The sequence below is a fragment of the Leptosomus discolor genome, chromosome 1, assembly GCF_034619465.1.
Source record: "Leptosomus discolor isolate bLepDis1 chromosome 1, bLepDis1.hap2, whole genome shotgun sequence".
In the NCBI taxonomy this organism is placed as follows: Eukaryota; Metazoa; Chordata; class Aves; order Leptosomiformes; family Leptosomidae; genus Leptosomus; species Leptosomus discolor.
In genome coordinates, this window is record NC_141391.1 from 177,874,989 (window position 1) to 177,887,739 (window position 12,751).

A 12,751-nucleotide genomic window follows, 5' to 3' on the forward strand; every position below is an offset into this window, starting at 1 on the left:
TCTGGACATGCTCCAGCACCTCAATGTCTTTCTTGTAGTGAGGGGCCCGAAACTGAACACAGTATTCAAGGTGCGACCTCACCAGTGCCGAGTACAGGGGCATGATCCCTTCCCTACTCCTGCTGTCCATGCTATTTCTGATACAGGCCAGGATGCTGTTGGCCTTCTTGGCCACCTGGGCACACTGCCGGCTCATGTTCAGCCGGCTGTCGACCAGCACCCCCAGGTCCTTTTCCGCCAGGCAGCTTTCCAGCCCCTCATCCCCAAGCCTGTAGCACTGCATGGGGTTGTTGTGACCAAAGTGCAGAACCCAGCACTTGGGCTTGTTGAACCTCATACAATTGACCTTAGCCCGTTAATCCACAGATCCCTTTGAAAAGCCTTCCTACCCTCAAGCAGATCAACACTCCCACCCAATTTAGTGTCATCTACAAACTGACTGAGAGTGCATTCAATCACCTCATCCAGGTCATTGATAAAGATACTGAACAAAACTCACCACAATACTGAGCCCTGGGGAACACCACTTATGACCAGCTGCCAACTGGATTTAACTCCGTTCACTACAGCCCTTTGGGCCAAGCCATCCAGCCAGTTTTTTACCCAGCAAAGAGTGTGCCTGTCCAAGCCATGAGCAGCCAGTTTCTCCAGGAGAATGCTGTGGGAAATGGTGACAAAGGCTTTACTAAATCTAGGTAGATGTCATCCGCAGCCTTTTCCTTGTCCACTGGCAGGTCTCATCATAGAAGGTGATCAGGTCGGTCCAGTAGGACCTGACTTTCATAAAGTTAGGCCAGGCCTGATCACTTGGTTGTCCTGTATGTGCCACGTGATGATGCTCAAGATGATCTGCTCCATAACCTTCCCCAGCATCGAGGTCAGACTGACAGGTTTGTAGTTCTCCAGATCTTCCTTCCAGCCGTTCTTACAGATGGATGTTAAATCTGCTAATCTCCAGTCAAATGAGTCCTCCTCTTGCAAAGACATAGTAAATGACACCTTAGCAAACACGCGTTACCTGGTGTAGATACTCTTAAAAAATACAGGAAACAAAACTGGAAACTTGATGATACAATCTTTCATAAATTACTGTATTTATATACTTCAGGTCATGCTTGAAACCCCATCATTTAATGCTCACATTTTTGTTGTTTGGGGTTTTTTTTTCCAATATGTCTAATATTTTTTTCAAACAAGATAATACACGTGGGGCACGGCGGGGACAGGGATTGGATATTTGGAGGCAGACGTGTGCTGGGAAGTGGCTGGAGGGATAGGTACACTGGAGGAGCGATGCCCTTGGCTAGGGGCCCTTGAGGTGGGCAGTGCTGCTCCTTGGCTCCCCCGCAGGCTGCCCTGCTCTTTGCCCTGACACCTCTCTGCTGGGGATCATGTGTTTAACAGCCTGGCTGTTACCTGGCCAGCTAGGGCAAGAGAGAGGTTTTCTTACCAATGTTGGTGCCTCTTTTTAACCAGAGATGTTTACGGCCAGTGGCAGCAGCTATTTGAAGAGTGTATAGTAGACTCTAAAGAGATTATTTCTACCCATTTACTAACGAAATCTGAAATTAGTACATTTTTGTGAAAGAGTAAATAAACTGAATTCCATTGGTACTTCTGACAATACTGGGAACATCTCTGTCAAAGGGCACCTCAGGATGCTGTGGCATCTCTGAGTACCAGCAGCAGACAGTGGACAAAAGGAGGGAGTGATATAATATAAGACTTCAATTTAGTAAATGTTTGAAGTGGCACAACAGAGCTTTCCAAATTTTCCCACAAAGAAGAATGTTTCGTTCAACTGTACAGTCATGCAGTAGCTACTTTTTCCTGAATGGTACTGTGGACCATTTTCTGCTTGTTTTCCTTTGTAGATATAGAAACACAGTGCTTATAACAAGTAAATATTAGTTATTAAGGAAGGTTATTATATTTCCCTTATTTAAAAAGTAAATCAAAATAATTTCAATAGTCAGCTTCAAGAGATTACTGTTTGAACCTGCTCATTTTTGCTTCTGATAGAGTCTGGCAGGGTGTTAGCTTCTATACCTAACAGCAATTAGCAGTCTTTATTTTGCAGATTCATGTTAACTAGAAGAGGTGGTCAGAAAAGTTTCTCATGATTATTTAGATAGGCTGAGTATGGCAACATATGCGCTTCAATGAAATAGCTAACATTAGTAACTGTTGGTGACCAATATCAGATTGCAGAGGACATTGGATAGATGTGAATGAGTAACTTTGGTAGTCTTCAGGGGATTAAGTGCAGAATCTAAGTATGTGCAGGAGGACAAGATTAAGATATCGCTAGAGAACAAATCGTCTCCAAAACCAGCATATATCCCAGAGCAATACAATATTTTCCCTCTCCTTCATTGGCCTTGATTTAAGCTTCTTATAAAATTACAGAATTTTCAGATCTGTTTTAATAAAAACTCTATTAAACCTTAAATGAATGTTAGCAAAGGATTTTCATAGTGATCCAAATATTTCTAAAATTAGATACAGGTATTCAACTGAGTACCATCACCATACATTATGAGTCTGTAATATGAGTATGTATAATTTATTTCATAACTTGTAAGAGTTTTTACTGTAATACTTAATGAAGGATATATCCAAAGTTTGCCAAAAACTTTTACTCTCCAAAGGATACAATGCAATCGTCTTTGTGCCTTTTCCTCTAAATTAACTACAACATCCAAGAGTATTTTGACACCATTTGTTCTGAGAGTAAAACTGCTTCCTTTTGTTAAAGGAGAAAAAGATAAAGTGATAAAAGGAACTGTCACATCTTATTTCTTTAAAAATGCAAGGGTAATAGCTCCTAGCTGTCATACTTGCCAAGGTTCTAACAACCCATGAAATAAGAGGAAATCAGAGTTTGGCCCAAACCCTGAACCAAACTTCTGGACTACGAGGTCAGTGTAGTCTGTGATGCGTTCTGGCACCTCATTAAGGATCTTGTCTGAGCATGCCAGACTCACTTTCCCACATTACCAGATTTCCTTCCTATGGAACATATCCAACAACTTTCAGTTTTCATTATAGCCATTTTTTTTTCCTTTTTATGAAAGAATTTGTTCCCAGTCCAAATCTCTGATCAGATTTTGCCTCAAGTGGAGTATGAACATCATGCGCAGCTGTTAACTTAAGTTTTGAGGATTTGAACTGAACTAAAAATTAGTTAATATTTTAAACATAAATGAAGTTAACCATGCACCTTTTAGTTAAATAAAAAGAGTTAGGGTCTCCATATCTAAGAGTAATTTATAAGAAATTAAAATATTCACGTGATGTATCTTTTAGATAATATCTTGCTGGTTACTGGGGGAAAAAAACACCACCAAACCAATCTTTTAATTAGAAGGTTTTGCAGACAAAGTTGTGAAATTTTTATTTTAATATGAGTTTATGTATCTGTACATTACAGTGTATACATGTTTATATCTTTATACATATGTTTATATATTTGTATGTCTACATATACAAATATTGTCTTTTTCTTTCCCACATATATGTATATCTATATACATATTGCTCAATATTTAGCAAAGTCCATTAAAATTTTTTGTGAGTTCACAGCATTAAAACTCGAAATTAGTTGGTAAATACAGGACACAATAAATATGAACCATAGTAGAAAAAATATGATTTACTCTGGGATCAATAGAAAAGCATAATAAACTTCCTAGTTTAGAAAGAAACTTTCTTTCTAGTGAGAGAAAAATGGAGTGGGATCAGAAGGATCAATATCTTGCTGGTCTGAACGGATTAATTTGTTTATTCTTTTCATTCGCTGACAAAAAAAAATTCAGTTGTCCACTCAGCTCCACTTCCAACGGTAGTATAACTTTGTGTAAATGTTTAATAAGTAGTAGTAGTTTCATTTCACTTTGACTTGTATGTGTTCAGTGTGTTCAATTAATGGGCAGGTGTTGTTAGGAATTTTAGATTAAGACAAACAACCTGCATCTTCCCAATCCAAATAGGTAATATTGCATCGTTGACAACAGGTTTATTATTCTGGCACTTCACCAACTCCTGACTACATTAGATTTGCCCTTAAAAAGGAATTGAAAACTCTCTGTTTCACAGTTTCTAACTCTGAATCTAGCATACAAATTTAACATGACAACTCCTCATGGGCCAATTAATTTTTCCAAGCTATTTACTTGGATGAATATTTACTAAGTTGGCAGAGGAAACGTTTAATATGGATGTTTTTGTCCACAGACTCTCAGCTTTTCCAGATTGTTTTATTTAAAGTACTATTAAATTCAAATCTCCTCTTCTTACACTTGTACACAAGCTAGCTTAAAATCCAATTAGCGACTGTTAACCGAAACCTGCTCAGTTGCTTAGAAATCAGGGCATTGTATTTAGGTGTCTAGATGTATCTTTAAGAACCAGGTCCAGAAATGGACTAAAGCTGAGCTATGGCAAGCTTGAGCTTCTTCGAGAGTAATTAAGGCGCCAATGCAAAAAGACAAAGTGATTCAAAAAACTCTCACTTGACCACTGCCAGACTCAGCTGGGAATGGGAAAGGGCCTTATATGCCCTGGGACCCTTAGAGGCCAGTCCCAAACTTACCCCTTTGGGAAGAATATCCTGCTGGCAAGTCTGTCCCTTTGAAGCAATTTTACCATTCATCGAACACTTCAGGAGCAGATGAGGAAGCTGCAGAGCGTGAGGCTGCACTGAGAGGGGCAATCAGTCACTGAACCTCCAGGTTCGCTCTCAGCTGACTGCAGTGTTGTGCTTTAGATGCTTTGCCTTGCCCTGAATGTAAAACTCAAACTCTACTTATTTCAGAAAGTGGGACACTTGGTTGGGAGCTGGAAGACCTGTGCTTTGGCTTCATTGCCCAAAACTACTGCTAAAAGACCATCTAAACATGGTAAGTCAGTGTAAAATGCACATACGGCTCTTGAGGAGCCCGAACCCAGAACTGCACCTTTCCTATACTAACACACTGACTAACGTACTAAAACTAACACACACCTTAAGCAGCAGATGTGCAGTCATCTTCCTCTTGATTTTATTTTCCTTCTCTGGCTATAAAATATCTGGGACACTTTTCTACACCACAGCACAACAGCTGCACTGGAAGGTGCCCTGCCATTGCTTAGGGCACTTGTTGACAGCATGGGAAAACACACCAGCTTTGCTTTGTTCACAGACTGAAACTGGCCCTGACTGTCCAGTTACTCAAGTGTTTTTCCTGGCCATGGTTAAAAGAAGAGAGTGATTCCTCACTCAGCCAGGGAGTAACCAGTATCTACAAGTATCCAAAATCAGTTGCAGTGGCTCCCTGCATTCCTGAAAGCAAGGACAACTTCAACTCACTGGTTTATTTCAGTATTTCCACTGGGCTGTGTACCTACCGGTTTAAGGTGCTGCTCAGCATGTTAGTTAGCTCTGAATTTCGTTCCAGGTATTTGCCTTTTCCTACACACGGTGTCTGCGGGCATGTTGTTTGCATGCCTCCATCATGCAAACATGGATTCTGCTCTTTAGCAAGAGTGGGAGAGACACCTAAAATATCAACAAAATTTTAATTCTAATTTTGGATCTGACTACAGCTGTTAATGCAGGAATCTAAGTTCTATCTTCTCCTTTCCCCTAAGTCATTTACTTTGATTAATGTTGGTGGAACCTTAATTTAAAGCAGAGATTTTTCTCTCTCCAAACAGATTCTAATGGCTGCATCCCTCCAGTCTCTTTGGTAGCATTCAACTTCTCTGGATGAGGTGCAAAGACTAGAGACCTCCTCTGGTGTCAGAGAAGTAAAACATTTGATGGTGCAATAGCTGTACTAATTGCCTTTGCTCTTCAATTTCTGAAACATGAGTCATAGAAACTCTCAAATCATGTGTAGCTTTTTACTTTCATTACCCAGCTGGACATCTGACAGAAAGCATCAGCCCCTTTTTAAGCAGGCACAGTCCATCCCTTTGGCTTTAATTTAGAAGCACATCTTTGCCAAGCAGCTATGTGGCACCCTTCAGTCAGCCTTATCAATTAACAGAATGAATAGGACAGTGACTGTATTTTAATCCTTACAAACAAATTTGGAGTTTTATTTTTTTATAGCATAACTATTTGCTTTTTTGAAGTGAATTCCATTATGGAACAACAAGACCCATAGTAGAATGACTTTAATTGTGCAAAAATTGACTGATTACTTCTTTAAACACTATGTTGATTTACTTTGACTATTTTCCTTCCACATTGAACTGAGTCTCCACAAAGATTCTACTTCATTTGCAGAAAAGTACACAGAAAACAATTTTCAGAGTAACACCTCTGAGGAAACATTGAAATCAAGCCTCAGCTTTGCACTTAGAAGCCTTTGTGTTACATTGTGCTTATATAAAAGCCCCACCTTTGTTGAATGAACATGTCTGAAGCTAAAGGTATGAACTGCAGCAACCTGTGCTGCAGCCATCTGTTCAAATTACAGTGCAGCCTTGTTCCCTGCACATCAGGAGCAAGAGGGGATATGCAGCCTTATGGAAAAGTGGGCTGGCTTATTAAGTAAAGGAACAGGAACAACTTCATCTGTCCGCTTTTGGTCAAGCAGCACTGCCCAAATTTCCAAAACCATCAATCTGCAGAATATTATATTTGACATGTTATTTGTTGAATAAATGTGAGGGAAAAAGAGAATCTAGCCTATTGACCAGATTATTTGTTGTGTTTCATTTACTCACATCTACTACCCAGTGACTGAAAAGAAGCTGTCTTGGTGTTGATCTATGTTCTTGAGAGTTTGGCATAGGTACCCTTAAGACCTGACCAGCTGAGCTCTTTCCTAAACTAAAGTAAAACAGAGAAATAAACAAGATTAAAGTAAATGTCAATAAAGAAGTGGTTCATAAATAATCTAATATGTCAAATAAAATATAGGAAATGAAGAAGATGGCAGAAAATTAATAGATGTGCTAAAAGCGACCTTATAGCCTATTACCCAGTGCTGCAAAATTTACTGTCATACAGATGCTATAAATTTGTGACAAAATACAGAAAAGGAAACAAATGGGAGGCAAACCAGCAAAGTCAATGCTGAAATGCATGCAATATTGGAAAACGTTTCTACTAACCAGACTGCTGTGATAGGTACGAAAAATTCTAGTGAATTCTACAGAAGCACATAAGACTGATTTAAAGTCTAGCAGCAAAAAATATGTTGACAGATATAGCTATATAGATAGATATAATAGTTTTCAAATTTTTAACCTTAAGAATTTAACTGCAAGGTGTATGATTAAATTTTATTTGATCTAAGGCAAAAATAATAATAAAATTCTCCCAATGGTTTAAGTGATTGGTTAGGAAATATATTCAGAAATTCTGTCCCTTTAAAAATACGCTAAGGGCTCCATGAGGCTTAAGTCATGAATATGTGTTTAATTCATACAGGCACCAATTTATGGTAAATGAAACTTTACATCCTTCTTCTAGGAGTTCCATTTTGTGCAGTTAAATTAAAAAAAAAAACAAACCACTACCATTCCTTTACATCTCAGGGAAATCAGGATGCTTTCTCTATATGAATTCAAGGTTTTTCTGTCTGTCATACAGAGGAAATGCTTTTGTGTGCTCCGTATGTCTGGCAATGTACAAGTGTTGTCATGTGGCATTTTTCATGGATAAAATGTAGACTGTTGCATTCCCTGTCACACTAACATCAGGAGAACAGGACTTCCTAATGTTGTATTTTGACTTGTCAATCATCTTCATCGTTAAGTGCTAAGGACAACAGCCCATGTCTGCTGACTGTGCTCAGGGATAAGTTCCATGGCCCTAAATACATGGAAGATGACAGGTCTGCTCATCTTTGGGTATTAAATTTGTCAGAAATTGTTCTGCGAGTCTGAGAAGCTTGGGGTGGGATTCAACCCACCTCACCAGATATCTTCAATGCAGATGTCTGAATCCAGGTGACTCATCTTATGCTCCTTTTATAATCAGAGAAAAGAAAAATGCAGTGATTCATCGGACATATTTTAGACATCAGCTTCATATTGAAATCAGTCAGACCATGCAAATGCTTATGTCTCTTCATTAATTATAAAGGGGGTTTAGGTGATTAGCTCAGATCTAGGAATGTACAATGAATTTTACCTTAAGTTTCTTAATTCCAGTTTGAAGATTTCTCCTTGTAGGACACTCAGCAAACATGGTGCCTGGTAGAGTTGAGCAACATATCAGAATAAATTTAAAAAAAAAAAAGTTTTTTAGACCAGAATATCTTCTTTTGCCTAATCACTGGGTACTCCATATGGTCCTTTGGGGTACCATATTGTGGGACTACATCCCTGTGCATTCATCACATTTGTAAGTGTTATGTTCTGGTCCAGCAGTCTCTGACACAGATGGTTTAGGCAGATTACAGTTCCAGCTTAGATCATTACTCCAGCCCTAAAATGCCTGTCGATGAGCTGGAATGTCTGAGTAAAAAATCAGGCCAGATGATTGCAGTGGCACCTGCTAGTTTAAAATCTGGGAATCTGTGTGGAAAGTAAAGGCATAAGCTCATCATACAGTAAAACTGGTTCTGCTTTGTGATACTGGCCTTTCCCACAGCCTCCCCTGTGCATCCTTCTATGTGGCTGTTTTTATGGGGTTTGGAGGATGGTTGTTACACATGTGGATATACACATATAGGAGAGAGTGTTAATGTAGCTTGAACTAGCAGCTGAAGGAGTGAAAACACAGAGTCTTTCTTGGCTTTCTCATAGACTTCTCAGGCATGCCAGAGAAGAGGTATGCTCTCAACTTCCTAGCCTGCATTAAAATATGAGCTGCCATGTCTTCTTTCCTCCTGACAAAAAATATGGAGATTCTGTGTGACTACATTTCTGTATGTAGAATGGTCAAAAATCTATCATCAGGCTCAAAGCAGTTTTCTCAGTGTTGTTTTATGTTTATAAAATGCTTGAAGATATTTTGAAAGAGGAAAAATATAAAAAAGACAGAGTGTTGTTACTGTAGAAATATTAATGTTTTTTTCCTCAGTTTTTCCGTCTTTCCTAAATTATAAGGAACTACACATGGAGATATTACATCTGTAAGATTAAGAAAAAAACCCTAAAACCAAATACAATAAATTTGCTGCTGTATACCAAATGCTTTGAAATCAGACAAAGAATATATAATAACAGCTATAAAATGAACTATCTAGTAAAGCAGTTAAGCTGTACAGTCTGCTTAGCCTGAATTCCACAACTGTGTGAACATACTTCAACCATTTTAATAGCAGTCAATTGCTGTCTGCGTGTGTATACATTCTCATAAATTTGCCAGTCTCCCTCTCACATGAGGAATGTGTGACACATGCTCTAAGGTAACCCTTGTAAAAGCTGTACAAGAAGGGGATCAGAATAAGAAACATCCACTGATTCAAATGTCACATTCTTGGCACAGGTTAAACGCCCATAAAAATTTACAATCAAGATTAAGAGATGAGACTTCAGATAGTACCCAAGAAAAGGACCTGTTGGTACTTAAGCATGTGAACTAGCTTGTAAATGGGATAATACCAGCTTTAGGAGGACTGGATTTTCTGACCTTATAAATGAGGACTTTTGTTCTGCACCATTCTTTTTTTTTTTTTGTCCTTCTCATTTTTATCTCCATTTGACACTGTTCATCAGATTGAACTGAAAAAAAAGAAAAAACACTTTTTTGAAAAATATTTCAGAATATCACATAAATAAGGTGAACGCAGATGGAACAGATGTATTTCAGTTATATTGTGAGTCATACCAGTAAAAATTAAGCAAGTTCAAGGGATCTTTATTGGACAGTGAAAATCTGCAGATTCTCAGGCAATTAAAGCTGTGGAACTAGAATTTACAGACCATCACCTCAGCAGCATTGCACAGCAAGTACACAATGGTATCTAGAGAGGAAAGACAGCGGTAAAATAGGAAAAGTTACACCTCTTCTTCAATATGCTGATGATTAACAAACAATAATTATCATAATGTATTAAAAATTGTAAGTCTAGGAAACAAGGATGACAAAACTTTCTTGGATCAGGTTCTAGTTACCTACTTGGCCAATTTATATTGATATATATTTCATAGCTGTTTGGAATTAGAAAAGAAGAAATTTAGGTAGTTTTTTTTCCTGATAAGAAAACTGGAAAAGAGATAACATTCTTACAAAAATGTTCCAGTTTTTAAATAAATGTTTTCAGTTTTGACATTTTATTATTTTCATGGCACCTCTTTATGAAATTAATTTTAAAAAATACTAACAGCTTCTATCCTAATTATAATCAGACAAAAACTTCACATTGTTGTTCTTAACTGGAACAGCTCCTGGTTTTAGTATTCTGAGGGGAAAAGGAGATCTGAGGGAGGTTCACAGCTGAATGTCACGGTAGTTGCCCACCACTGCAGGTAGCATGGGTGTGGACTGAGTATACAGATGGTCTTAGGGAACCTTGGGAGCTAACAGTGATTTCTGGAGCTACCTTGTTGGTTCGCTTCCTCCTCCAGCCAGGGCTGTAGCGTATGCAGCAGTCTGAGTGCCAGTACAGCATGCTGCAGTTGCATGATATGTTTCCAATATATAAACCATATTTCAGCTGTGAAGTGCCATATGGAACTCCATAGCCACAAATTGGCTATATTTTGCCTTAGAAACAGAAGTCAAGCATTACTATATACATACTGTTTCCAAAAGCAAAATTTAGCCCAATGGAACTATCAAAATATTTGAATGTCTTTGATCCAAGGCTAGACATTATTTTGGTGTTGTAATGCTGTAAACGCACCTTCAAAGGCCTTCATCCATAACACAAGAAAATCAACCTCCAGTCTTCTATCTAGCGATCTTTTACATCACTGCAGTGCCTGAAGAACTACCCTTGTGTATATATGTAGCCTGGCAATGTGTTCATTAGACTGGATATTCTTTTTAACTGTGGCAAGCCAAACCATCATTCCAGGTCATATCTCCTTTTTTATGAAGTATAATAAATTTGTTTCTCTCTCCAAATAAACATTTTCATGATAGTATTTGCTCTGGATAACGGGACAGAAATTGTGTTTTTTCCAACACCAACTTTCTTGTAGCTTGTTCAAAATGCTGGCAATAGATACTTGATACTGCATTTTCACCTCCAAAAATACTATGTTCAGTATCTTGAGTCTGGACTTTAATAACAATAATAAATATAATGCTTCATTGTCCCTCTGTAAATACTTTTTATTTTGAGAGGCAAGGTGCTATGCATGACAGAATTACTAGTTATTCACTAAATATTCACTGAGGACCCAAAGATGTAAGTAAGGTAAAAGGAAGGTCTGAGACTATAAGTCCCGTTTTTTCACCATTATTCTGCATCATTGATACTTTATTTTATTAGCATTGATGAATTATTTCAGTGAGTCGGTGTTTTGGGTCATCATTTTTATAATCAGTGGCAGAGTGAAGGAGTTTTAAAGTGCATGTAAACCAAGAAAGCTGTAATTAACTTTTTGAATAAGCAGGCATGATGAGTGTGATTCATTTCACTTTATAGTCAGTGAGGAGATATAGGGATATTTAAGGAACAATTAATTTTATCCTAAGCTAAACGCCTAAAATAGTCCAGATGAACTGTGTTCTAAATGAACTCACTGCTCTCCATTGCCTGCAGTTGAAAATTTTATGACTAATTCAGGTTTAGTGCCTACTGTGTAGGTGTTCAAAGCTACATAAGGCTAATTCATTTGACTTGACTGTCTGTAAAGCAGCATGTTACTAACAGGCATGGATATGCCAGGCTCAGTTTTCAATTAAAACAGGTTACTCACTCTCACTTCAGAAACACAGTTGTATACTCTACAGGGGGAAGGATTTTTGCTAAACTTTAACATACGTAAAAAGCTAATGGGGTTATGTAAGCTACATTTTACTTGCCTTTCCTTTTACTGGGTATCCTACTTTTCATCCATGTGACTTCATGACACAGAACAAAGATTATGTTCTTTAAATTGTCTTTTTGTTTTGACTGACAAGTTTTCTTTTGTAAGGAAATCTACTTGCTAATCCAAACGGGTGGTAAACTAAAGATGTCTTTAATTGCTTAAAGCCCTTCATGACTTAGCCCTTTCTAGCTTATTGTACTGTCAGCTGAGACAATGTAGGCAACCGAACAATTGCTAGTAGTCACTCTCTTGGAGGATAAAGGGCTTGCAGAGTTAGACATAGCTTTCAGGGACTAATTAAACCTATCTTTTGTCTGAAGCCCAATCTAAAAATGTTGTTCTCCTAACCTATTCCACTTATCTTCAAGAAGCAAAATGCTCATTTCTGACACAAGGCTGCATAAAGATGCCAAATGAATGCAATTAATTCTATTCATAAAATGAACGATGGTTGAGTCTCTTTTCACTGGTGGGGTCAGTAGACTGTGCTCACGGGGATGATGGTGCTGTACCATGGATGCAAGTGGGGATGTTTTGGGGCACAGAATACCTAGGAGAAAAAGACAGCCATTCAATAGACCCCACTGACACATATGGCTGAACCAAGACCAAAGGGAAAAGGAGATTTTTTTAATGAAAAATCATTTGTTTCGCTTTCTCTTGATACTAGATATTCAGTACTAGGCTGCAGCTCAATACATTGCTGCTGGCAGACTCCCCTTCTCAAGAAAGCTCAGAATCAAGGCAGGATGAGGCTGCAGGGAGCTAGTTGCATCTCGCTAGTCCTGGAATAAATTAAGCAGCAGGAGGTTAGCTCTCG